The sequence below is a fragment of the Ambystoma mexicanum genome, chromosome 1p (genome assembly GCF_040938575.1).
Source record: "Ambystoma mexicanum isolate Mex_15411 chromosome 1p, UKY_AmexF1_1, whole genome shotgun sequence".
In the NCBI taxonomy this organism is placed as follows: Eukaryota; Metazoa; Chordata; class Amphibia; order Caudata; family Ambystomatidae; genus Ambystoma; species Ambystoma mexicanum.
The window spans coordinates 1028080638-1028108325 of record NC_090921.1 but is presented as its reverse complement, the minus strand read 5'-3'; the positions used below and the strand labels follow the sequence as shown (position 1 = coordinate 1028108325).

Sequence of the window (27688 nt, the reverse complement as noted above, 5' to 3'; positions counted from 1 at the left end):
TCCCCATCTCTTGCTATGAACTGGCAAAACAGCAGAATCCCCTTGACAATCTTGATTTCTCAAGGGAAATGAGAGAACACTATACACCATCCAAGATATTAAAATATTGTCAAGGCCCAACACGGCTGAATACTCTGAGGAGATGGCCTGTGAGGCGCCGCCTTTCAACTTTTCCTCCTTAGTATGGTGGTCAGTAACATGCGGGAGACTGCGGAGGGGGTCATTTTTTAAATTGGGAACTGATGTGCTTTTACTCAATTCGGGAACCTCACAAGCCAAATTTGTAGTATTTTGCACGAATTGCAAGAGATGTTTACAAGTCGACGGTTGAAGTGGAAGCTCGTATTGAGTTTGCTAGAGTTGATTTGCCAAGCCTTCGATAGCTCAGTTGGTAGAGCGGAGGACTGTAATGGTAAAACAGGCATCCTTAGGTTGCTGGTTCAAATCCGGCCAAAGGACTTTTGCCAAATGCACATTTTATTGAATACTTGGAAAGTAAAATACTTGGAAAGTAAAATAACAGACAATTTATAATTATATTATATTTCATTACTGAAAATAGATGCCTTTTGCTTTGAGGCTGTGGCCACGTTATTTTTCTGTCCAACACGAATCTTCATTGGTTTCCTGTCAGGTGTTTTGGATCCCCATCTCTTGCTATGAACTGGCAAAACAGCAGAATCCCCTTGACAATCTTGATTTCTCAAGGGAAATGAGAGAACACTATACACCATCCAAGATATTAAAATATTGTCAAGGCCCAACACGGCTGAATACTCTGAGGAGATGGCCTGTGAGGCGCCGCCTTTCAACTTTTCCCCCTTAGTATGGTGGTCAGTAACATGCGGGAGACTGCGGAGGGGGTCATTTTTTTAATTGTGAACTGATGTGCTTTTACTCAATTCGGGAACCTCACAAGCCAAATTTGTAGTATTTTGCACGAATTGCAAGAGATGTTTGAATGTCGACGGTTGAAGTGGAAGCTCGTATTGAGCTTGCTAGAGACTGATTTGCCTAGCCTTCGATAGCTCAGTTGGTAGAGCGGAGGACTGTAGTGGTAAAACAGGCATCCTTAGGTCGCTGGTTCAAATCCGGCTCGAAGGAATTTTTGCCAAATGCACATTTTATTGAATACTTGGAAAGTAAAATACTTGGAAAGTAAAATAACAGACAATTTATAATTATATTATATTTCATCACTGAAAATAGATGCCTTTTGCTTTGAGGCTGTGACCATGTTATTTTTCTGTCCAACACGAATCTTCGTTGGTTTCCTGTGAGGTGTTTTGGATCCCCATCTCTTGCTATGAACTGACAAAACAGCAGAATCCCCTTGACAATCTTGATTTCTCAAGGGAAATGGGAGAACACTATACACCATCCAAGATATTAAAATATTGTCAAGGCCCAACGCGGCTGAATACTCTGAGGAGATGGCCTGTGAGGTGCCGCCTTTCAACTTTTCCCCCTTAGTATGGTGGTCAGTAACATGCGGGAGACTGCGGAGGGGGTCATTTTTTTAATTGGGAACTGATGTGCTTTTACTCAATTCGGGAACCTCACAAGCCAAATTTGTAGTATGTTGCACGAATTGCAAGAGATGTTTACAAGTCGACGGTTGAAGTGGAAGCTCGTATTGAGTTTGCTAGAGTTGATTTGCCAAGCCTTCGATAGCTCAGTTGGTAGAGCGGAGGACTGTAATGGTAAAACAGGCATCCTTAGGTCGCTGGTTCAAATCCGGCCAAAGGACTTTTGCCAAATGCACATTTTATTGAATACTTGGAAAGTAAAATACTTGGAAAGTAAAATAACAGACAATTTATAATTATATTATATTTCATTACTGAAAATAGATGCCTTTTGCTTTGAGGCTGTGGCCACGTTATTTTTCTGTCCAACACGAATCTTCATTGGTTTCCTGTCAGGTGTTTTGGATCCCCATCTCTTGCTATGAACTGGCAAAACAGCAGAATCCCCTTGACAATCTTGATTTCTCAAGGGAAATGAGAGAACACTATACACCATCCAAGATATTAAAATATTGTCAAGGCCCAACACGGCTGAATACTCTGAGGAGATGGCCTGTGAGGCGCCGCCTTTCAACTTTTCCCCCTTAGTATGGTGGTCAGTAACATGCGGGAGACTGCGGAGGGGGTCATTTTTTTAATTGTGAACTGATGTGCTTTTACTCAATTCGGGAACCTCACAAGCCAAATTTGTAGTATTTTGCACGAATTGCAAGAGATGTTTGAATGTCGACGGTTGAAGTGGAAGCTCGTATTGAGCTTGCTAGAGCCTGGTTTGCCAAGCCTTCGATAGCTCAGTTGGTAGAGCAGAGGACTGTAGTGGTAAAACAGGCATCCTTAGGTCGCTGGTTCAAATGCAGATTGAAGGACTTTTGCCAAATGCAAATTTTATTGAATACTTGGAAAGTAAAATGCTTGGAAAATAAAATAACAGACAATTTATAATTATATTATATTTCATCATTGAAAATAGATGCCTTTTGCTTTGAGGCTGTCGCCACGTTATGTTTCTGTCCAACACCAATCTTCATTGGTTTCCTGTGAGGTGTTTTGGATCCCCATCTCTTGCTATGAACTGACAAAACAGCAGAAGCCCCTTGACAATCTTGATTTCTCAAGGGAAATGGGAGAACACTATACATCATCCAAGATATTAAAATATTGTCAAGGCCCAACGCGGCTGAATACTCTGAGGAGATGGCCTGTGAGGTGCCGCCTTTCAACTTTTCCCCCTTAGTATGGTGGTCAGTAACATGCGGGAGACTGCGGAGGGGGTCATTTTTTAAATTGGGAACTGATGTGCTTTTACTCAATTCGGGAACCTCACAAGCCAAATTTGTAGTATTTTGCACGAATTGCAAGAGATGTTTACAAGTCGACGGTTGAAGTGGAAGCTCGTATTGAGTTTGCTAGAGACTGATTTGCCAAGCCTTCGATAGCTCAGTTGGTAGAGCGGAGGACTGTAGTGGTAAAACAGGCATCATTAGGTCACTGGTTCAAATCCGGCTCGCAGGACTTTTGCCAAATGCACATTTTATTGAATACTTGGAAAGTAAAATACTTGGAAAGTAAAATAACAGACAATTTATAATTATATTATATTTCATCACTGAAAATAGATGCCTTTTGCTTTGAGGCTGTGACCATGTTATTTTTCTGTCCAACACGAATCTTCGCTGGTTTCCTTTGAGGTGTTTTGGATCCCCATCTCTTGCTATGAACTGACAAAACAGCAGAATCCCCTTGACAATGTTGATTTCTCAAGGGAAATGGGAGAACACTATACACCATCCAAGATATTAAAATATTGTCAAGGCCCAACGCGGCTGAATACTCTGAGGAGATGGCCTGTGAGGTGCCGCCTTTCAACTTTTCCCCCTTAGTATGGTGGTCAGTAACATGCGGGAGACTGCGGAGGGGGTCATTTTTTAAATTGGGAACTGATGTGCTTTTACTCAATTCGGGAACCTCACAAGCCAAATTTGTAGTATTTTGCACGAATTGCAAGAGATGTTTACAAGTCGACGGTTGAAATGGAAGCTCGTATTGAGTTTGCTAGAGTTGATTTGCCAAGCCTTCGATAGCTCAGTTGGTAGAGCGGAGGACTGTAATGGTAAAACAGGCATCCTTAGGTTGCTGGTTCAAATCCGGCCAAAGGACTTTTGCCAAATGCACATTTTATTGAATACTTGGAAAGTAAAATACTTGGAAAGTAAAATAACAGACAATTTATAATTATATTATATTTCATTACTGAAAATAGATGCCTTTTGCTTTGAGGCTGTGGCCACGTTATTTTTCTGTCCAACACGAATCTTCATTGGTTTCCTGTCAGGTGTTTTGGATCCCCATCTCTTGCTATGAACTGGCAAAACAGCAGAATCCCCTTGACAATCTTGATTTCTCAAGGGAAATGAGAGAACACTATACACCATCCAAGATATTAAAATATTGTCAAGGCCCAACACGGCTGAATACTCTGAGGAGATGGCCTGTGAGGCGCCGCCTTTCAACTTTTCCCCCTTAGTATGGTGGTCAGTAACATGCGGGAGACTGCGGAGGGGGTCATTTTTTTAATTGTGAACTGATGTGCTTTTACTCAATTCGGGAACCTCACAAGCCAAATTTGTAGTATTTTGCACGAATTGCAAGAGATGTTTGAATGTCGACGGTTGAAGTGGAAGCTCGTATTGAGCTTGCTAGAGACTGATTTGCCTAGCCTTCGATAGCTCAGTTGGTAGAGCGGAGGACTGTAGTGGTAAAACAGGCATCCTTAGGTTGCTGGTTCAAATCCGGCTCGAAGGAATTTTTGCCAAATGCACATTTTATTGAATATTTGGAAAGTAAAATACTTGGAAAGTAAAATAACAGACAATTTATAATTATATTATATTTCATCATTGAAAATAGATGCCTTTTGCTTTGAGGCTGTCGCCACGTTATGTTTCTGTCCAACACCAATCTTCATTGGTTTCCTGTGAGGTGTTTTGGATCCCCATCTCTTGCTATGAACTGGCAAAACAGCAGAATCCCCTTGACAATCTTGATTTCTCAAGGGAAATGAGAGAACACTATACACCATCCAAGATATTAAAATATTGTCAAGGCCCAACACGGCTGAATACTCTGAGGAGATGGACTGTGAGGCGCCGCTTTCAACTTTTCCTCCTTAGTATGGTGGTCAGTAACATGCGGGAGACTGCGGAGGGGGTCATTTTTTTAATTGGGAACTGATGTGCTTTTACTCAATTCGGGAACCTCACAAGCCAAATTTGTAGTATTTTGCACGAATTGCAAGAGATGTTTACAAGTCGACGGTTGAAGTGGAAGCTCGTATTGAGTTTGCTAGAGAATGATTTGCCAAGCCTTCGATAGCTCAGTTGGTAGAGCGGAGGACTGTAGTGATAAAACAGGCATCCTTAGGTCGCTGGTTCAAATCCGGCTCGAAGGACTTTTGCCAAATGCACATTTTATTGAATACTTGGAAAGTAAAATACTTGGAAAGTAAAATAACAGACAATTTATAATTATATTATATTTCATCATTGAAAATAGATGCCTTTTGCTTTGAGGCTGTGGCCACGTTATTTTTCTGTCCGAAACCAATCTTCGTTGGTTTCCTGTGAGGTGTTTTGGATCCCCATCTCTTGCGATGAACTGACAAAACAGCAGAATCCCCTTGACAATCTTGATTTCTCAAGGGAAATGGGAGAACACTATACACCATCCAAGATATTAAAATATTGTCAAGGCCCAACACGGCTGAATACTCTGAGGAGATGGCCTGTGAGGCGCGCCTTTCAACTTTTCCCCCTTAGTATGGTGGTCAGTAACATGCGGGAGACTGCGGAGGGGGTCATTTTTGTAATTGAGAACTGATGTGCTTTTACTCAATTCGGGAACCTCACAAGCCAAATTTGTAGTATTTTGCAGTAATTGCAAGAGATGTTTACAAGTCGACGGTTGAAGTGGAAGCTCGTATTGAGTTTGCTAGAGAATGATTTGCCAAGCCTTCGATAGCTCGTCGCTGGTTCAAATCCGGCTCAAAGGACTTTTGCCAAATGCACATTTTATTGAATACTTGGAAAGTAAAATACTTGGAAAGTAAAATAACAGACAATTTATAATTATATTATATTTCATCACTGAAAATAGATGCCTTTTGCTTTGAGGCTGTGGCCACGTTATTTTTCTGTCCAACACGAATCTTCTTTGGTTTCCTGTGAGGTGTTTTGGATCCCCATTTCTTGCTATGAACTGGCAAAACAGCAGAATCCCCTTGACAATCTTGATTTCTCAAGGAAAATGAGAGAACACTATACACCATCCAAGATATTAAAATATTGTCATGGCCGAACACGGATGAATACTCTGAGGAGATGGCCTGTGAGGCGCCGCCTTTCAACTTTTCCTCCTTAGTATGGTGGTCAGTAACATGCGGGAGACTGCGGAGGGGGTCATTTTTTTAATTGTGAACTGATGTGCTTTTACTCAATTCGGGAACCTCACAAGCCAAATTTGTAGTATTTTGCAAGAATTGCAAGAGATGTTTGAATGTCGACGGTTGAAGTGGAAGCTCGTATTGAGTTTGCTAGAGTTGATTTGCCAAGCCTTCGATAGCTCAGTTGGTAGAGCGGAGGACTGTAGTGGTAAAACAGGCATCCTTAGGTCGCTGGTTCAAATCCGGCTCGAAGGAATTTTTGCCAAATGCACATTTTATTGAATACTTGGAAAGTAAAATACTTGGAAAGTAAAATAACAGACAATTTATAATTATATTATATTTCATCACTGAAAATAGATGCCTTTTGCTTTGAGGCTGTGGCCACGTTATTTTTCTGTCCAACACGAATCTTCATTGGTTTCCTGTGAGGTGTTTTGGATCCCCATCTCTTGCTATGAACTGGCAAAACAGCAGAATCCCCTTGACAATCTTGATTTCTCAAGGGAAATGAGAGAACACTATACACCATCCAAGATATTAAAATATTGTCAAGGCCCAACACGGCTGAATACTCTGAGGAGATGGCCTGTGAGGTGTCGCCTTTCAACTTTTCCCCCTTAGTATGGTGGTCAGTAACATGCGGGAAACTGCGGAGGGGGTCATTTTTTTAATTGGGAACTGATGTGCTTTTACTCAATTTGGGAACCTCACAAGCCAAGTTTGCTAGAGAATGATTTGCCAAGCCTTCGATAGCTCAGTTGGTAGAGCGGAGGACTGTAGTGGTAAAACAGGCGTCATTAGGTCGCTGGTTCAAATCCGGCTCGAAGGACTTTTGCCAAGTGCACATTTTATTGAATACTTGGAAAGTAAAATACTTGGAAAGTAAAATAACAGACAATTTATAATTATATTATATTTCATCACTGAAAATAGATGCCTTTTGCTTTGAGGCTGTGGCCACGTTATATTTCTGTTCAACACCAATCTTCATTGGTTTCCTGTGAGGTGTTATGGATCCCCATCTCTTGCTATGAACTGGCAAAACAGCAGAATCCCCTTGACAATCTTGATTTCTCAAGGGAAATGAGAGAACACTATACACCATCCAAGATATTAAAATATTGTCAAGGCCCAACACGGCTGAATACTCTGAGGAGATGGCCTGTGAGGCGCCGCCTTTCAACTTTTCCCCCTTAGTATGGTGGTCAGTAACATGCGGGAGACTGCGGAGGGGGTCATTTTTTAAATTGGGAACTGATGTGCTTTTACTCAATTCGGGAACCTCACAAGCCAAATTTGTAGTATTTTGCACGAATTGCAAGAGATGTTTACAAGTCGACGGTGTAAGTGGAAGCTCGTATTGAGTTTGCTAGAGACAGGTTTGCCTAGCCTTCGATAGCTCAGTTGGTAGAGCGGAGGACTGTAGTAGTAAAACAGGCATCCTTAGGTCGCTGGTTCAAATCCGGCTCGAAGGAATTTTTGCCAAATGCACATTTTATTGAATACTTGGAAAGTAAAATACTTGGAAAGTAAAATAACAGACAATTTATAATTATATTATATTTCATCACTGAAAATAGATGCCTTTTGCTTTGAGGCTGTGGCCACGTTATTTTTCTGTCCAACACGAATCTTCATTGGTTTCCTGTGAGGTGTTTTGGATCCCCATCTCTTGCTATGAACTGGCAAAACAGCAGAATCCCCTTGACAATCTTGATTTCTCAAGGGAAATGAGAGAACACTATACACCATCCAAGATATTAAAATATTGTCAAGGCCCAACACGGCTGAATACTCTGAGGAGATGGCCTGTGAGGTGTCGCCTTTCAACTTTTCCCCCTTAGCATGGTGGTCAGTAACATGCGGGAGACTGCGGAGGGGGTCATTTTTTTAATTGGGAACTGATGTGCTTTTACTCAATTTGGGAACCTCACAAGCCAAGTTTGCTAGAGAATGATTTGCCAAGCCTTCGATAGCTCAGTTGGTAGAGCGGAGGACTGTAGTGGTAAAACAGGCATCTTTAGGTCGCTGGTTCAAATCCGGCTCGAAGGACTTTTGCCAAGTGCACATTTTATTGAATACTTGGAAAGTAAAATACTTGGAAAGTAAAATAACAGACAATTTATAATTATATTATATTTCATCACTGAAAATAGATGCCTTTTGATTTGAGGCTGTGGCCACGTTATTTTTCTGTCCGACACCAATCTTCGTTGGTTTCCTGTGAGGTGTTTTGGATCCCCATCTCTTGCTATGAACTGACAAAACAGCAGAATCCCCTTGACAATCTTGATTTCTCAAGGGAAATGGGAGAACACTATACATCATCCAAGATATTAAAATATTGTCAAGGCCCAACACGGCTGAATACTCTGAGGAGATGGCCTGTGAGGCGCCGCCTTTCAACTTTTCCCCCTTAGTATGGTGGTCAGTAACATGCGGGAGACTGCGGAGGGGGTCATTTTTTTAATTGGGAACTGATGTGCTTTTACTCAATTCGGGAACCTCACAAGCCAAATTTGTAGTATTTTGCACGAATTGCAAGAGATGTTTACAAGTCGACGGTTTAAGTGGAAGCTCGTATTGAGTTTGCTAGAGAATGATTTGCCAAGCCTTTGATAGCTCAGTTGGTAGAGCGGAGGACTGTAGTGGTAAAACAGGCATCCTTAGGTTGCTGGTTCAAATCCGGCTCGAAGGACTTTTGCCAAATGCAAATTTTATTGAATACTTGGAAAGTAAAATACTTGGAAAATAAAATAACAGACAATTTATAATTATATTATATTTCATCACTGAAAATAGATGCCTTTTGCTTTGAGGCTGTGGCCACGTTATGTTTCTGTCCAACACCAATCTTCATTGTTTTCCTGTGAGGTGTTTTGGATCCCCATCTCTTGCTATGAACTGGCAAAACAGCAGAATCCCCTTGACAATCTTGATTTCTCAAGGGAAATGGGAGAACACTATACACCATCCAAGAAAATAAAATATTGTCAAGGCCGAACACTGATGAATACTCTGAGGAGATGGCCTGTGAGGCGCCGCCTTTCAACTTTTCCTCCTTAGTATGGTGGTCAGTAACATGCGGGAGACTGCGGAGGGGGTCATTTTTTTTAATTGGGAACTGATGTGCTTTTACTCAATTCGGGAACCTAACAAGCCAAATTTGTAGTATTTTGCACGAATTGCAATAGATGTTTGCATGTCGACGGTTGAAGTGGAAGCTCGTATTGAGCTTGCTAGAGACTGATTTGCCAAGCCTTCGATAGCTCAGTTGGTAGAGCGGAGGACTGTAGTGGTAAAACAGGCATCCTTAGGTCGCTGGTTGAAATCCGGATTGAAGGACTTTTGCCAAATGCAAATTTTATTGAATACTTGGAAAGTAAAATACTTGGAAAATAAAATAACAGACAATTTATAATTATATTATATTTCATCACTGAAAATAGATGCCTTTTGCTTTGAGGCTGTGGCCACGTTATATTTCTGTTCAACACCAATCTTCATTGGTTTCCTGTGAGGTGTTTTGGATCCCCATCTCTTGCTATGAACTGGCAAAACAGCAGAATCCCCTTGACAATCTTGATTTCTCAAGGGAAATGAGAGAACAGTATACACCATCCAAGATATTAAAATATTGTCAAGGCCCAACACGGCTGAATACTCTGAGGAGATGGCCTGTGAGGCGCCGCCTTTCAACTTTTCCCCCTTAGTATGGTGGTCAGTAACATGCGGGAGACTGCGGAGCGGGTCATTTTTTAATTGGGAACTGATGTGCTTTTACTCAATTCGGGAACGTCACAAGCCAAATTTGAAGTATTTTGCACGAATTGCAAGAGATGTTTACAAGTCGACGGTTGAAGTGGAAGCTCATATTGAGCTTGCTAGAGACTGATTTGCCAAGCCTTCGATAGCTCAGTTGGTAGAGCTGAGGACTGTAATGGTAAAACAGGCATCCTTAGGTCGCTGGTTGAAATCCGGATTGAAGGACTTTTGCCAAATGCAAATTTTATTGAATACTTGGAAAGTAAAATACTTGGAAAATAAAATAACAGACAATTTATAATTATATTATATTTCATCACTGAAAATAGATGCCTTTTGCTTTGAGGCTGTGGCCACGTTATATTTCTGTTCAACACCAATCTTCATTGGTTTCCTGTGAGGTGTTATGGATCCCCATCTCTTGCTATGAACTGGCAAAACAGCAGAATCCCCTTGACAATCTTGATTTCTCAAGGGAAATGAGGGAACACTATACACCATCCAAGATATTAAAATATTGTCAAGGCCCAACACGGCTGAATACTCTGAGGAGATGGCCTGTGAGGCGCCGCCTTTCAACTTTTCCCCCTTAGTATGGTGGTCAGTAACATGCGGGAGACTGCGGAGGGGGTCATTTTTTAAATTGGGAACTGATGTGCTTTTACTCAATTCGGGAACCTCACAAGCCAAATTTGTAGTATTTTGCACGAATTGCAAGAGATGTTTACAAGTCGACGGTTGAAGTGGAAGCTCGTATTGAGTTTGCTAGAGAACGATTTGCCAAGCCTTCGATAGCTCAGTTGGTAGAGCGGAGGACTGTAGTAGTAAAACAGGCATCCTTAGGTCGCTGTTTCAAATCCGGCTCGAAGGACTTTTGCCAAATGCACATTTTATTGAATACTTGGAAAGTAAAATACTTGGAAAGTAAAATAACAGACAATTTATAATTATATTATATTTCATCACTGAAAATAGATGCCTTTTGCTTTGAGGCTGTGGCCACGTTATTTTTCTGTCCGACACCAATCTTCGTTGGTTTCCTGTGAGGTATTTTGGATCCCCATCTCTTGCTATGAACTGACAAAACAGCAGAATCCCCTTGACAATCTTGATTTCTCAAGGGAAATGGGAGAACACTATACACCATCCAAGATATTAAAATATTGTCAAGGCCGAACACTGATGAATACTCTGAGGAGATGGCCTGTGAGGCGCCGCCTTTCAACTTTTCCTCCTTTGTATGGTGGTCAGTAACATGCGGGAGACTGCGGAGGGGGTCATTTTTTTAATTGTGAACTGATGTGCTTTTACTCAATTCGGGAACCTCACAAGCCAAATTTGTAGTATTTTGCACGAATTGCAACAGATGTTTGAATGTCGACTGTTGAAGTGGAAGCTCGTATTGAGCTTGCTAGAGACTGGTTTGCCAAGCCTTCGATAGCTCAGTTGGTAGAGCAGAGGACTGTAGTGGTAAAACAGGCATCCCTAGGTCACTGGTTCAAATCCGGCTGGAAGGACTTTTGCCAAATGCACATTTTATTGAATACTTGGAAAGTAAAATACTTGGAAAGTAAAATAACAGATAATTTATAATTATATTATATTTCATCACTGAAAATAGATGCCTTTTGCTTTGAGGCTGTGACCACGTTATTTTTCTGTCCAACACGAATCTTCATTGGTTTCCTGTGAGGTGTTTTGGATCCCCATCTCTTGCTATGAACTGGCAAAACAGCAGAATCACCTTGACAATCTTGATTTCTCAAGGGAAATGAGAGAACACTATACACCATCCAAGATATTAAAATATTGTCAAGGCCCAACGCGGCTGAATACTCTGAGGAGATGGCCTGTGAGGTGCCGCCTTTCAACTTTTCCCCCTTAGTATGGTGGTCAGTAACATGCGGGAGACTGCGGAGGGGGTCATTTTTTTAATTGGGAACTGATGTGCTTTTACTCAATTTGGGAACCTCACAAGCCAAATTTGTAGTATTTTGCACGAATTGCAAGAGATGTTTACAAGTCGACGGTTGAAGTGGAAGCTCGTATTGAGTTTGCTAGAGTTGATTTGCCAAGCCTTCGATAGCTCAGTTGGTAGAGCGGAGGACTGTAGTGGTAAAACAGGCATCCTTAGGTCGCTGGTTCAAATCCGGCTCAAAGGACTTTTGCCAAATGCACATTTTATTGAATACTTGGAAAGTAAAATACTTGGAAAGTAAAATAACAGACAATTTATATTTATATTATATTTCATCACTGAAAATAGATGCCTTTTGCTTTGAGGCTGTGGCCACGTTATTTTTCTGTCCGACACCAATCTTCGTTGGTTTCCTGTGAGGTGTTTTGGATCCCCATCTCTTGCTATGAACTGACAAAACAGCAGAATCCCCTTGACAATCTTGATTTCTCAAGGGAAATGGGAGAACACCATACACCATCCAAGATATTAAAATATTGTCAAGGCCGAACACTGATGAATACTCTGAGGAGATGGCCTGTGAGGCGCCGCCTTTCAACTTTTCCTCCTTAGTAAGGTGGTCAGTAACATGCGGGAGACTGCGGAGGCGGTCATTTTTTTAATTGGGAACTGATGTGCTTTTCTCAATTCGGGAACCTCACAAGCCAAATTTGTAGTATTTTGTACGAATTGCAAGAGATGTTTGCATGTCGACGGTTGAAGTGGAAGCTCGAATTGAGCTTGCTGGAGAACGGTTTGCCAAGCCTTCGATAGCTCAGTTGGTAGAGGGGAGGACAGTAGTGGTAAAACAGGCATCCTTAGGTCGCTGGTTCAAATCCGGCTCGAAGGACTTTTGCCAAATGCAAATTTTATTGAATACTTGGAAAGTAAAATACTTGGAAAATAACATAACAGACAATTTATAATTATATTATATTTCATCACTGAAAATAGATGCCTTTTGCTTTGAGGCTGTGGCCACATTATTTTTCTGTCCAACACCAATCTTCTTTGGTTTCCTGTGAGGTGTTTTTTTGATCCCCATCTCTTGCTATGAACTGGCAAAACAGCATAATCCCCTTGACAATCTTGATTTCTCAAGGAAAATGAGAGAACACTATACACCATCCAAGATATCAAAATATTGTCAAGGCCCAACGCGGCTGAGTACTCTGAGGAGATGGCCTGTGAGGTGCCGCCTTTCAACTTTTCCCCCTTAGTATGGTGGTCAGTAACATGCGGGAGACTGCGGAGGGGGTCATTTTTTTAATTGGGATCTGATGTGCTTTTACTCAATTCGGGAACCTCACAAGCCAAATTTGTAGTATTTTGCACGAATTGCAAGAGATGTTTACAAGTCGACGGTTGAAGTAGAAGCTCGTATTGAGTTTGCTAGAGAATGATTTGGCAATCCTTTGATAGCTCAGTTGGTAGAGCGGAGGACTGTAGTGGTACAACAGGCATCCTTAGGTCGCTGGTTCAAATCCGTCTTGAAGGCCTTTTGCCAAATGCAAATTTTATTGAATACTTGGAAAGTAAAATACTTGGAAAGTAAAATAACAGACAATTTATAATTATATTATATTTCATCACTGAAAATAGATGCCTTTTGCTTTGAGGCTGTGGCCACGTTATGTTTCTGTCCAACACGAATCTTCATTGGTTTCATGTGAGGTGTTTTGGATCCCCATCTCTTGCTATGAACTGGCAAAACAGCAGATTCCCCTTGACAATCTTGATTTCTCAAGGGAAATGAGAGAACACTATACACCATCCAAGATATTAAAATATTGTCAAGGCCCAACACGGCTGAATACTCTGAGGAGATGGCCTGTGAGGCGCCGCCTTTCAACTTTTCCCCCTTATTATGGTGGTCAGTAACATGCGGGAGACTGCGGAGGGGGTCATTTTTTTAATTGGGAACTGATGTGCTTTTCTCAATTCGGGAACCTCACAAGCCAAATTTGTAGTATTTTGTACGAATTGCAAGAGATGTTTGCATGTCGACGGTTGAAGTGGAAGCTCGAATTGAGCTTGCTGGAGAACGGTTTGCCAAGCCTTCGATAGCTCAGTTGGTAGAGGGGAGGACAGTAGTGGTAAAACAGGCATCCTTAGGTCGCTGGTTCAAATCCGGCTCGAAGGACTTTTGCCAAATGCACATTTTATTGAATACTTGGAAAGTAAAATACTTGGAAAATAACATAACAGACAATTTATAATTATATTATATTTCATCACTGAAAATAGATGCCTTTTGCTTTGAGGCTGTGGCCACATTATTTTTCTGTCCAACACCAATCTTCTTTGGTTTCCTGTGAGGTGTTTTTTTGATCCCCATCTCTTGCTATGAACTGGCAAAACAGCATAATCCCCTTGACAATCTTGATTTCTCAAGGAAAATGAGAGAACACTATACACCATCCAAGATATCAAAATATTGTCAAGGCCCAACGCGGCTGAGTACTCTGAGGAGATGGCCTGTGAGGTGCCGCCTTTCAACTTTTCCCCCTTAGTATGGTGGTCAGTAACATGCGGGAGACTGCGGAGGGGGTCATTTTTTTAATTGGGATCTGATGTGCTTTTACTCAATTCGGGAACCTCACAAGCCAAATTTGTAGTATTTTGCACGAATTGCAAGAGATGTTTACAAGTCGGCGGTTGAAGTAGAAGCTCGTATTGAGTTTGCTAGAGAATGATTTGGCAAGCCTTTGATAGCTCAGTTGGTAGAGCGGAGGACTGTAGTGGTACAACAAGCATCCTTAGGTCGCTGGTTCAAATCCGGCTCGAAGGCCTTTTGCCAAATGCAAATTTTATTGAATACTTGGAAAGTAAAATACTTGGAAAATAAAATAACAGACAATTTATAATTATATTATATTTCATCACTGAAAATAGATGCCTTTTGCTTTGAGGCTGTGGCCACGTTATGTTTCTGTCCAACACCAATCTTCATTGGTTTCCTGTGAGGTGATTCGGATCCCCATCTCTTGCTATGAACTGGCAAAACAGCAGAATCCCCTTGACAATCTTGATTTCTCAAGGGAAATGAGAGAACAGTATACACCATCCAAGATATTAAAATATTGTCAAGGCCCAACACGGCTGAATACTCTGAGGAGATGGCCTGTGAGGCGCCGCCTTTCAACTTTTCCCCCTTAGTATGGTGGTCAGTAACATGCGGGAGACTGCGGAGGGGGTCATTTTTTTAATTGGGAACTGATGTGCTTTTACTCAATTCGGGAATGTCACAAGCCAAATTTGTAGTATTTTGCACGAATTGCAAGAGATGTTTACAAGTCGACGGTTGAAGTGGAAGCTCGTATTGAGTTTGCTAGAGAACGATTTGCCAAGCCTTTGATAGCTCAGTTGGTAGAGCGGAGGACTGTAGTGGTAAAACAGGCATCCTTAGGTCGCTGGTTCAAATCCAGCTCGAAGGACTTTTGCCAAATGCACATTTTATTGAATACTTGGAAAGTAAAATGCTTGGAAAATAAAATAACAGACAATTTATAATTATATTATATTTCATCACTGAAAATAGATGCCTTTTGCTTTGAGGCTGTCGCCACGTTATGTTTCTGTCCAACACCAATCTTCATTGTTTTCCTGTGAGGTGTTTTGGATCCCCATCTCTTGCTATGAACTGGCAAAACAGCAGAATCCCCTTGACAATCTTGATTTCTCAAGGGAAATGGGAGAACACTATACACCATCCAAGATATTAAAATATTGTCAAGGCCGAACACTGATGAATACTCTGAGGAGATGGCCTGTGAGGCGCCGCCTTTCAACTTTTCCTCCTTAGTATGGTGGTCAGTAACATGCGGGAGACTGCGGAGGGGGTCATTTTTTTTAATTGGGAAATGATGTGCTTTTACTCAATTCGGGAACCTAACAAGCCAAATTTGTAGTATTTTGCACGAATTGAAATAGATGTTTGCATGTCGACGGTTGAAGTGGAAGCTCGTATTGAGCTTGCTAGAGACTGATTTGCCAAGCCTTCGATAGCTCAGTTGGTAGAGCGGAGGACTGTAGTGGTAAAACAGGCATCCTTAGGTCGCTGGTTGAAATCCGGATTGAAGGACTTTTGCCAAATGCAAATTTTATTGAATACTTGGAAAGTAAAATACTTGGAAAATAAAATAACAGACAATTTATAATTATATTATATTTCATCACTGAAAATAGATGCCTTTTGCTTTGAGGCTGTGGCCACGTTATATTTCTGTTCAACACCAATCTTCATTGGTTTCCTGTGAGGTGTTTTGGATCCCCATCTCTTGCTATGAACTGGCAAAACAGCAGAATCCCCTTGACAATCTTGATTTCTCAAGGGAAATGAGAGAACAGTATACACCATCCAAGATATTAAAATATTGTCAAGGCCCAACACGGCTGAATACTCTGAGGAGATGGCCTGTGAGGCGCCGCCTTTCAACTTTTCCCCCTTAGTATGGTGGTCAGTAACATGCGGGAGACTGCGGAGGGGGTCATTTTTTAATTGGGAACGATGTGCTTTTACTCAATTCGGGAACGTCACAAGCCAAATTTGAAGTATTTTGCACGAATTGCAAGAGATGTTTACAAGTCGACGGTTGAAGTGGAAGCTCATATTGAGCTTGCTAGAGACTGATTTGCCAAGCCTTCGATAGCTCAGTTGGTAGAGCTGAGGACTGTAGTGGTAAAACAGGCATCCTTAGGTCGCTGGTTGAAATCCGGATTGAAGGACTTCTGCCAAATGCAAATTTTATTTAATACTTGGAAAGTAAAATACTTGGAAAATAAAATAACAGACAATTTATAATTATATTATATTTCATCACTGAAAATAGATGCCTTTTGCTTTGAGGCTGTGGCCACGTTATATTTCTGTTCAACACCAATCTTCATTGGTTTCCTGTGAGGTGTTATGGTTCCCCATCTCTTGCTATGAACTGGCAAAACAGCAGAATCCCCTTGACAATCTTGATTTCTCAAGGGAAATGAGAGAACACTATACACCATCCAAGATATTAAAATATTGTCAAGGCCCAACACGGCTGAATACTCTGAGGAGATGGCCTGTGAGGCGCCGCCTTTCAACTTTTCCCCCTTAGTATGGTGGTCAGTAACATGCGGGAGACTGCGGAGGGGGTCATTTTTTAAATTGGGAACGGATGTGCTTTTACTCAATTCGGGAACCTCACAAGCCAAATTTGTAGTATTTTGCACGAATTGCAAGAGATGTTTACAAGTCGACGGTTGAAGTGGAAGCTCGTATTGAGTTTGCTAGAGAACAATTTGCCAAGCCTTCGATAGCTCAGTTGGTAGAGCGGAGGACTGTAGTGGTAAAACAGGCATCCTTAGGTCGCTGGTTCAAATCCGGCTCGAAGGACTTTTGCCAAATGCACATTTTATTGAATACTTGGAAAGTAAAATACTTGGAAAGTAAAATAACAGACAATTTATAATTATATTATATTTCATCACTGAAAATAGATGCCTTTTGCTTTGAGGCTGTGGCCACGTTATTTTTCTGTCCGACACCAATCTTCGTTGGTTTCCTGTGAGGTATTTTGGATCCCCATCTCTTGCTATGAACTGACAAAACAGCAGAATCCCCTTGACAATCTTGATTTCTCAAGGGAAATGGGAGAACACTATACACCATCCAAGATATTAAATATTGTCAAGGCCGAACACTGATGAATACTCTGAGGAGATGGCCTGTGAGGCGCCGCCTTTCAACTTTTCCTCCTTTGTATGGTGGTCAGTAACATGCGGGAGACTGCGGAGGGGGTCATTTTTTTAATTGTGAACTGATGTGCTTTTACTCAATTCGGGAACCTCACAAGCCAAATTTGTAGTATTTTGCACGAATTGCAACAGATGTTTGAATGTCGACGGTTGAAGTGGAAGCTCGTATTGAGCTTGCTAGAGACTGGTTTGCCAAGCCTTCGATAGCTCAGTTGGTAGAGCAGAGGACTGTAGTGGTAAAACAGGCATCCCTAGGTCACTGGTTCAAATCCGGCTCGAAGGACTTTTGCCAAATGCACATTTTATTGAATACTTGGAAAGTAAAATACTTGGAAAGTAAAATAACAGATAATTTATAATTATATTATATTTCATCACTGAAAATAGATGCCTTTTGCTTTGAGGCTGTGACCACGTTATTTTTCTGTCCAACACGAATCTTCATTGGTTTCCTGTGAGGTGTTTTGGATCCCCATCTCTTGCTATGAACTGGCAAAACAGCAGAATCACCTTGACAATCTTGATTTCTCAAGGGAAATGAGAGAACACTATACACCATCCAAGATATTAAAATATTGTCAAGGCCCAACGCGGCTGAATACTCTGAGGAGATGGCCTGTGAGGTGCCGCCTTTCAACTTTTCCCCCTTAGTATGGTGGTCAGTAACATGCGGGAGACTGCGGAGGGGGTCATTTTTTTAATTGGGAACTGATGTGCTTTTACTCAATTTGGGAACCTCACAAGCCAAATTTGTAGTATTTTGCACGAATTGCAAGAGATGTTTACAAGTCGACGGTTGAAGTGGAAGCTCGTATTGAGTTTGCTAGAGTTGATTTGCCAAGCCTTCGATAGCTCAGTTGGTAGAGCGGAGGACTGTAGTGGTAAAACAGGCATCCTTAGGTCGCTGGTTCAAATCCGGCTCAAAGGACTTTTGCCAAATGCACATTTTATTGAATACTTGGAAAGTAAAATACTTGGAAAGTAAAATAACAGACAATTTATATTTATATTATATTTCATCACTGAAAATAGATGCCTTTTGCTTTGAGGCTGTGGCCACGTTATGTTTCTGTCCAACACGAATCTTCATTGGTTTCATGTGAGGTGTTTTGGATCCCCATCTCTTGCTATGAACTGGCAAAACAGCAGAATCCCCTTGACAATCTTGATTTCTCAAGGGAAATGAGAGAACACTATACACCATCCAAGATATTAAAATATTGTCAAGGCCCAACACGGCTGAATACTCTGAGGAGATGGCCTGTGAGGCGCCGCCTTTCAACTTTTCCCCCTTAGTATGGTGGTCAGTAACATGCGGGAGACTGCGGAGGGGGTCATTTTTTTAATTGGGAACTGATGTGCTTTTACTCAATTCGGGAACCTCACAAGCCAAATTTGTAGTATTTTGCACGAATTGCAAGAGATGTTTACAAGTCGACGGTTGAAGTGGAAGCTCGTATTGAGTTTGCTAGAGTTGATTTGCCAAGCCTTTGATAGCTCAGTTGGTAGAGCGGAGGACTGTAATGGTAAAACAGGCATCCTTAGGTCGCTGGTTCAAATCCGGCTCAAAGGACTTTTGCCAAATGCAAATTTTATTGAATACTTGGAAAGTAAAATACTTGGATAGTAAAATAACAGACAATTTATAATTATATTATATTTCATCACTGAAAATAGATGCCTTTTGCTTTGAGGCTGTGGCCACGTTATTTTTCTGTCCGACACCAATCTTCGTTGGTTTCCTGTGAGGTGTTTTGGATCCCCATCTCTTGCTATGAACTGACAAAACAGCAGAATCCCCTTGACAATCTTGATTTCTCAAGGGAAATGGGAGAACACCATACACCATCCAAGATATTAAAATATTGTCAAGGCCGAACACTGATGAATACTCTGAGGAGATGGCCTGTGAGGCGCCGCCTTTCAACTTTTCCTCCTTAGTATGGTGGTCAGTAACATGCGGGAGACTGCGGAGGCGGTCATTTTTTTAATTGGGAACTGATGTGCTTTTCTCAATTCGGGAACCTCACAAGCCAAATTTGTAGTATTTTGTACGAATTGCAAGAGATGTTTGCATGCCGACGGTTGAAGTGGAAGCTCGAATTGAGCTTGCTGGAGAACGGTTTGCCAAGCCTTCGATAGCTCAGTTGGTAGAGGGGAGGACAGTAGTGGTAAAACAGGCATCCTTAGGTCGCTGGTTCAAATCCGGCTCGTAGGACTTTTGCCAAATGCAAATTTTATTGAATACTTGGAAAGTAAAATACTTGGAAAATAACATAACAGACAATTTATAATTATATTATATTTCATCACTGAAAATAGATGCCTTTTGCTTTGAGGCTGTGGCCACATTATTTTTCTGTCCAACACCAATCTTCTTTGGTTTCCTGTGAGGTGTTTTTTTGATCCCCATCTCTTGCTATGAACTGGCAAAACAGCATAATCCCCTTGACAATCTTGATTTCTCAAGGAAAATGAGAGAACACTATACACCATCCAAGATATCAAAATATTGTCAAGGCCCAACGCGGCTGAATACTCTGAGGAGATGGCCTGTGAGGTGCCGCCTTTCAACTTTTCCCCCTTAGTATGGTGGTCAGTAACATGCGGGAGACTGCGGAGGGGGTCATTTTTTTAATTGGGAACTGATGTGCTTTTACTCAATTCGGGAACCTCACAAGCCAAATTTGTAGTATTTTGCACGAATTGCAAGAGATGTTTACAAGTCGACGGTTGAAGTGGAAGCTCGTATTGAGTTTGCTAGAGTTGATTTGCCAAGCCTTTGATAGCTCAGTTGGTAGAGCGGAGGACTGTAATGGTAAAACAGGCATCCTTAGGTTGCTGGTTCAAATCAGGCTCGAAGGACTTTTGCCAAATGCAAATTTTATTGAATACTTGGAAAGTAAAATACTTGGAAAATAAAATAACAGACAATTTATAATTATATTATATTTCATCACTGAAAATAGATGCCTTTTGCTTTGAGGCTGTGGCCACGTTATGTTTCTGTCCAACACCAATCTTCATTGATTTCCTGTGAGGTGTTTTGGATCCCCATTTCTTGCTATGAACTGGCAAAACAGCAGAATCCCCTTGACAATCTTGATTTCTCAAGGGAAATGAGAGAACACTATACACCATCCAAGATATCAAAATATTGTCAAGGCCCAACACGGCTGAATACTCTGAGGAGATGGCCTGTGAGGCGCCGCCTTTCAACTTTTCCTCCTTAGTATGGTGGTCAGTAACATGCGGGAGACTGCGGAGGGGGTCATTTTTTTAATTGGGAACTGATGTGCTTTTACTCAATTCGGGAACCCCACAAGCCAAATTTGCAGTATTTTGCACGAATTGCAAGAGATGTTTACAAGTCGACGGTTGAAGTGGAAGCTCGTATTGAGTTTGCTAGAGAATGATTTGCCAAGCCTTCGATAGCTCAGTTGGTAGAGCGGAGCACTGTAGTGGTAAAACAGGCATCCTTAGGTCGCTGGTTCAAATCCGGCTCGAAGGACTTTTGCCAAATGCAAATTTTATTGAATACTTGGAAAGTAAAATACTTGGATAGTAAAATAACAGACAATTTATAATTATATTATATTTCATCACTGAAAATAGATGCCTTTTGCTTTGAGGCTGTGGCCACGTTATGTTTCTGTCCAACACCAATCTTCATTGGGTTCCTGTGAGGTGATTCGGATCCCCATCTCTTGCTATGAACTGGCAAAACAGCAGAATCCCCTTGACAATCTTGATTTCTCAAGGGAAATGAGAGAACAGTATACACCATCCAAGATATTAAAATATTGTCAAGGCCCAACACGGCTGAATACTCTGAGGAGATGGCCTGTGAGGCGCCGCCTTTCAACTTTTCCCCCTTAGTATGGTGGTCAGTGACATGCGGGAGACTGCGGAGGGGGTCATTTCTTTAATTTGGAACTGATGTGCTTTTACTCAATTCGGGAACCTCACAAGCCAAATTTGTAGTATTTTGCACGAATTGCAAGAGATGTTTACAAGTCGACGGTTGAAGTGGAAGCTCGTATATCGACGGTTGAAGTGGAAGCTCGTATTGAGCTTGCTAGAGACTGATTTGCCAAGCCTTCGATAGCTCAGTTGGTAGAGCGGAGGACTGTAGTGGTAAAACAGGCATCCTTAGGTCGCTGGTTGAAATCCGGATTGAAGGACTTTTGCCAAATGCAAATTTTATTGAATACTTGGAAAGTAAAATACTTGGAAAATAACATAACAGACAATTTATAATGATATTATATTTCATCACTGAAAATAGATGCCTTTTGCTTTGAGGCTGTGGCCACGTTATATTTCTGTTCAACACCAATCTTCATTGGTTTCCTGTGAGGTGTTTTGGATCCCCATCTCTTGCTATGAACTGGCAAAACAGCAGAATCCCCTTGACAATCTTGATTTCTCAAGGGAAATGAGAGAACACTATACACCATCCAAGATATTAAAATATTGTCAAGGCCCAACACGGCTGAATACTCTGAGGAGATGGCCTGTGAGGCGCCGCCTTTCAACTTTTCCCCCTTAGTATGGTGGTCAGTAACATGCGGGAGACTGCGGAGGGGGTCATTTTTTTAATTGGGAACTGATGTGCTTTTACTCAATTCGGGAACCTCACAAGCCAAATTTGTAGTATTTTGCACGAATTGCAAGAGATGTTTACAAGTCGACGGTTGAAGTGGAGGCTCGTATTGAGTTTGCTAGAGAATGATTTGCCAAGCCTTCGATAGCTCAGTTGGTAGAGCGGAGGACTGTAGTGGTAAAACAGGCATCCTTAGGTCACTGGTTCAAATCCGGCTCGAAGGACTTTTGCCAAATGCACATTTTATTGAATACTTGGAAAGTAAAATACTTGGAAAGTAAAATAACAGACAATTTATAATTATATTATATTTCATCACTGAAAATAGATGCCTTTTGCTTTGAGGCTGTGACCATGTTATTTTTCTGTCCAACACGAATCTTCGTTGGTTTCCTGTGAGGTGTTTTGGATCCCCATCTCTTGCTGTGAACTGACAAAACAGCAGAATCCCCTTGACAATCTTGATTTCTCAAGGGAAATGGGAGAACACTATACACCATCCAAGATATTAAAATATTGTCAAGGCCCAACGCGGCTGAATACTCTGAGGAGATGGCCTGTGAGGTGCCGCCTTTCAACTTTTCCCCCTTAGTATGGTGGTCAGTAACATGCGGGAGACTGCGGAGGGGGTCATTTTTTTAATTGGGAACTGATGTGCTTTTACTCAATTCGGGAACCTCACAAGCCAAATTTGTAGTATTTTGCACGAATTGCAAGAGATGTTTACAAGTCGACGGTTGAAGTGGAAGCTCGTATTGAGTTTGCTAGAGTTGATTTGCCAAGCCGTCGATAGCTCAGTTGGTAGAGCGGAGGACTGTAATGGTAAAACAGGCATCCTTAGGTCACTGGTTCAAATCCGGCTCAAAGGACTTTTGCCAAATGCACATTTTATTGAATACTTGGAAAGTAAAATACTTGGAAAGTAAAATAACAGACAATTTATAATTATATTATATTTCATTACTGAAAATAGATGCTTTTTGCTTTGAGGCTGTGGCCACGTTATTTTTCTGTCCAACACGAATCTTCATTGGTTTCCTGTCAGGTGTTTTGGATCCCCATCTCTTGCTATGAACTGGCAAAACAGCAGAATCCCCTTGACAATCTTGATTTCTCAAGGGAAATGAGAGAACACTATACACCATCCAAGATATTAAAATATTGTCAAGGCCCAACACGGCTGAATACTCTGAGGAGATGGCCTGTGAGGCGCCGCCTTTCAACTTTTCCCCCTTAGTATGGTGGTCATTAACATGCGGGAGACTGCGGAGGGGGTCATTTTTTTAATTGGGAACTGATGTGCTTTTACTCAATTCGGGAACCTCACAAGCCAAATTTGTAGTATTTTGCACGAATTGCAAGAGATGTTTACAAGTCGACGGTTGAAGTGGAAGCTCGTATTGAGTTTGCTAGAGAAGGATTTGCCAAGCCTTCGATAGCTCAGTTGGTGGAGCGGAGGACTGTAGTAGTAAAACAGGCATCCTTAGGTCGCTGGTTCAAATCCGGCTCGAAGGACTTTTGCCAAATGCAAATTTTATTGAATACTTGGAAAGTAAAATACTTGGAAAATAAAATAACAGACAATTTATAATTATATTATATTTCATCACTGAAAATAGATGCCTTTTGCTTTGAGGCTGTGGCCACGTTATGTTTCTGTCCAACACCAATCTTCATTGGTTTCCTGTGAGGTGATTCGGATCCCCATCTCTTGCTATGAACTGGCAAAACAGCAGAATCCCCTTGACAATCTTGATTTCTCAAGGGAAATGAGAGAACAGTATACACCATCCTAGATATTAAAATATTGTCAAGGCCCAACACGGCTGAATACTCTGAGGAGATGGCCTGTGAGGCGCCGCCTTTCAACTTTTCCCCCTTAGTATGGTGGTCAGTAACATGCGGGAGACTGCGGAGGGGGTCATTTTTTTAATTGGGAACTGATGTGCTTTTACTCAATTCGGGAATGTCACAAGCCAAATTTGTAGTATTTTGCACGAATTGCAAGAGATGTTTACAAGTCGACGGTTGAAGTGGAAGCTCGTATTGAGTTTGGTAGAGAACAATTTGCCAAGCCTTCGATAGCTCAGTTGGTAGGGCGGAGGACTGTAGTGGTAAAACAGGCATCCTTAGGTCGCTGGTTCAAATCCGGCTCGAAGGACTTTTGCCAAATGCACATTTTATTGAATACTTGGAAAGTAAAATGCTTGGAAAATAAAATAACAGACAATTTATAATTATATTATATTTCATCACTGAAAATAGATGCCTTTTGCTTTGAGGCTGTCGCCACGTTATGTTTCTGTCCAACACCAATCTTCATTAGTTTCCTGTGAGGTGTTTTGGATCCCCATCTCTTGCTATGAACTGGCAAAACAGCAGAATCCCCTTGGCAATCTTGATTTCTCAAGGGAAATGAGAGAACACTATGAACTGATGTGCTTTTACTCAATTCGGGAACGTCACAAGCCAAATTTGTAGTATATTGCACGAATTGCAAGAGATGTTTACAAGTCGACGGTTGAAGTGGAAGCTTGTATTGAGTTTGCTAGAGAATGGTCTGACAAGCCTTCGATAGCTCAGTTGGTAGAGCGGAGGACTGTAGTGGTAAAACAGGCATCCTTAGGTCGCTGGTTCAAATCTGGCTCGAAGGACTTTTGCCAAATGCAAATTTTATTGAATACTTGGAAAGTAAAATACTTGGAAAATAAAATAACAGACAATTTATAATTATATTATATTTCATCACTGAAAATACATGCCTTTTGCTTTGAGGCTGTGGCCACGTTATGTTTCTGTCCAACACCAATCTTCATTGGTTTCCTGTGAGGTGATTCGGATCCCCATCTCTTGCTATGAACTGGCAAAACAGCAGAATCCCCTTGACAAGCTTGATTTCTCAAGGGAAATGAGAGAACAGTATACACCATCCAAGATATTAAAATATTGTCAAGGCCGAACACGGCTGAATACTCTGAGGAGATGGCCTGTGAGGAGCCGCCTTTCAACTTTTCCCCCTTAGTATGGTGGTCAGTAACATGCGGGAGACTGCGGAGGGGGTCATTTTTTTAATTGGGAACTGATGTGCTTTTACTCAATTCGGGAACGTCACAAGCCAAATTTGTAGTATTTTGCACGAATTGCAAGAGATGTTTACAAGTCGACGGTTGAAGTGGAAGCTCGTATTGAGTTTGCTAGAGAACAATTTGCCAAGCCTCCGATAGCTCAGTTGGTAGAGCGGAGGACTGTAGTGGTAAAACAGGCATCCTTAGGTCGCTGGTTCAAATCCGGCTCGAAGGACTTTTGCCAAATGCAAATTTTATTGAATACTTGGAAAGTAAAATACTTGGAAAATAAAATAACAGACAATTTATAATTATATTATATTTCATCACTGAAAATAGATGCCTTTTGCTTTGAGGCTGTGGCCACGTTATGTTTCTGTCCAACACCAATCTTCATTGGTTTCCTGTGAGGTGATTCGGATCCCCATCTCTTGCTATGAACTGGCAAAACAGCAGAATCCCCTTGACAATCTTGATTTCTCAAGGGTAAATGAGAGAACAGTATACACCATCCAAGATATTAAAATATTGTCAAGGCCCAACACGGCTGAATACTCTGAGGAGATGGCCTGTGAGGAGCCGCCTTTCAACTTTTCCCCCTTAGTATGGTGGTCAGTAACATGCGGGAGACTGCGGAGGGGGTCATTTTTTAAATTGGGAACTGATGTGCTTTTACTCAATTCGGGAACCTCACAAGCCAAATTTGTAGTATTTTGCACGAATTGCAAGAGATGTTTACAAGTCGACGGTTGAAGTGGAAGCTCGTATTGAGTTTGCTAGAGAATGATTTGCCAAGCCTTCGATAGCTCAGTTGGTAGAGCGGAGGACTGTAGTGGTAAAACAGGCATCCTTAGGTCGCTGGTTCAAATCCGGCTCGAAGGACTTTTGCCAAATGCACATTTTATTGAATACTTGGAAAGTAAAATACTTGGAAAATAAAATAACAGACAATTTATAATTATATTATATTTCATCACTGAAAATAGATGCCTTTTGCTTTGAGGCTGTGGCCACGTTATGTTTCTGTCCAACACCAATCTTCATTGGTTTCCTGTGAGGTGATTCGGATCCCCATCTCTTGCTATGAACTGGCAAAACAGCAGAATCCCCTTGACAATCTTGATTTCTCAAGGGAAATGAGAGAACAGTATACACCATCCAAGATATTAAAATATTGTCAAGGCCCAACACGGCTGAATACTCTGAGGAAATGGCCTGTGAAGCGCCGCCTTTCAACTTTTCCCCCTTAGTATGGTGGTCAGTAACATGCGGGAGACTGCGGAGGGGGTCATTTTTTAAATTGGGAACGGATGTGCTTTTACTCAATTCGGGAACCTCACAAGCCAAATTTGTAGTATTTTGCACGAATTGCAAGAGATGTTTACAAGTCGACGGTTGAAGTGGAAGCTCGTATTGAGTTTGCTAGAGAACGATTTGCCAAGCCTTCGATAGCTCAGTTGGTAGAGCGGAGGACTGTAGTAGTAAAACAGGCATCCTTAGGTCGCTGTTTCAAATCCGGCTCGAAGGACTTTTGCCAAATGCACATTTTATTGAATACTTGGAAAGTAAAATACTTGGAAAGTAAAATAACAGACAATTTATAATTATATTATATTTCATCACTGAAAATAGATGCCTTTTGCTTTGAGGCTGTGGCCACGTTATTTTTCTGTCCGACACCAATCTTCGTTGGTTTCCTGTGAGGTATTTTGGATCCCCATCTCTTGCTATGAACTGACAAAACAGCAGAATCCCCTTGACAATCTTGATTTCTCAAGGGAAATGGGAGAACACTATACACCATCCAAGATATTAAAATATTGTCAAGGCCGAACACTGATGAATACTCTGAGGAGATGGCCTGTGAGGCGCCGCCTTTCAACTTTTCCTCCTTTGTATGGTGGTCAGTAACATGCGGGAGACTGCGGAGGGGGTCATTTTTTTAATTGTGAACTGATGTGCTTTTACTCAATTCGGGAACCTCACAAGCCAAATTTGTAGTATTTTGCACGAATTGCAACAGATGTTTGAATGTCGACTGTTGAAGTGGAAGCTCGTATTGAGCTTGCTAGAGACTGGTTTGCCAAGCCTTCGATAGCTCAGTTGGTAGAGCAGAGGACTGTAGTGGTAAAACAGGCATCCCTAGGTCACTGGTTCAAATCCGGCTGGAAGGACTTTTGCCAAATGCACATTTTATTGAATACTTGGAAAGTAAAATACTTGGAAAGTAAAATAACAGATAATTTATAATTATATTATATTTCATCACTGAAAATAGATGCCTTTTGCTTTGAGGCTGTGACCACGTTATTTTTCTGTCCAACACGAATCTTCATTGGTTTCCTGTGAGGTGTTTTGGATCCCCATCTCTTGCTATGAACTGGCAAAACAGCAGAATCACCTTGACAATCTTGATTTCTCAAGGGAAATGAGAGAACACTATACACCATCCAAGATATTAAAATATTGTCAAGGCCCAACGCGGCTGAATACTCTGAGGAGATGGCCTGTGAGGTGCCGCCTTTCAACTTTTCCCCCTTAGTATGGTGGTCAGTAACATGCGGGAGACTGCGGAGGGGGTCATTTTTT

The 27688-nt window shown here is 41.5% G+C and overlaps 9 non-coding genes across 9 annotated transcripts; all 9 read left to right on the top strand.

The window, feature by feature from the left end:
• Positions 1–1018: 1018 nt before the first annotated feature.
• Positions 1019–1104, top strand: TRNAY-GUA (transfer RNA tyrosine (anticodon GUA)). The gene is given in 2 exon segments: positions 1019–1055; positions 1069–1104. It is a non-coding gene; the product is annotated as a tRNA-Tyr (tRNA).
• Positions 1105–4245: 3141 nt separating this feature from the next.
• Positions 4246–4331, top strand: TRNAY-GUA (transfer RNA tyrosine (anticodon GUA)). Its single transcript is given in 2 exon segments — positions 4246–4282; positions 4296–4331. It is a non-coding gene; the product is annotated as a tRNA-Tyr (tRNA).
• Positions 4332–4891: 560 nt separating this feature from the next.
• TRNAY-GUA (transfer RNA tyrosine (anticodon GUA)) lies at positions 4892–4977 on the top strand. The gene is given in 2 exon segments: positions 4892–4928; positions 4942–4977. It is a non-coding gene; the product is annotated as a tRNA-Tyr (tRNA).
• A 1159-nt stretch (positions 4978–6136) lies between these two features.
• On the top strand, positions 6137–6222 carry TRNAY-GUA (transfer RNA tyrosine (anticodon GUA)). The gene is given in 2 exon segments: positions 6137–6173; positions 6187–6222. It is a non-coding gene; the product is annotated as a tRNA-Tyr (tRNA).
• A 1137-nt stretch (positions 6223–7359) lies between these two features.
• On the top strand, positions 7360–7445 carry TRNAY-GUA (transfer RNA tyrosine (anticodon GUA)). The gene is given in 2 exon segments: positions 7360–7396; positions 7410–7445. It is a non-coding gene; the product is annotated as a tRNA-Tyr (tRNA).
• Positions 7446–15043: 7598 nt separating this feature from the next.
• Positions 15044–15129, top strand: TRNAY-GUA (transfer RNA tyrosine (anticodon GUA)). Its single transcript is given in 2 exon segments — positions 15044–15080; positions 15094–15129. It is a non-coding gene; the product is annotated as a tRNA-Tyr (tRNA).
• A 1851-nt stretch (positions 15130–16980) lies between these two features.
• On the top strand, positions 16981–17066 carry TRNAY-GUA (transfer RNA tyrosine (anticodon GUA)). The gene is given in 2 exon segments: positions 16981–17017; positions 17031–17066. It is a non-coding gene; the product is annotated as a tRNA-Tyr (tRNA).
• Positions 17067–18915: 1849 nt separating this feature from the next.
• TRNAY-GUA (transfer RNA tyrosine (anticodon GUA)) lies at positions 18916–19001 on the top strand. The gene is given in 2 exon segments: positions 18916–18952; positions 18966–19001. It is a non-coding gene; the product is annotated as a tRNA-Tyr (tRNA).
• Positions 19002–25895: 6894 nt separating this feature from the next.
• TRNAY-GUA (transfer RNA tyrosine (anticodon GUA)) lies at positions 25896–25981 on the top strand. The gene is given in 2 exon segments: positions 25896–25932; positions 25946–25981. It is a non-coding gene; the product is annotated as a tRNA-Tyr (tRNA).
• Positions 25982–27688: the final 1707 nt, after the last annotated feature.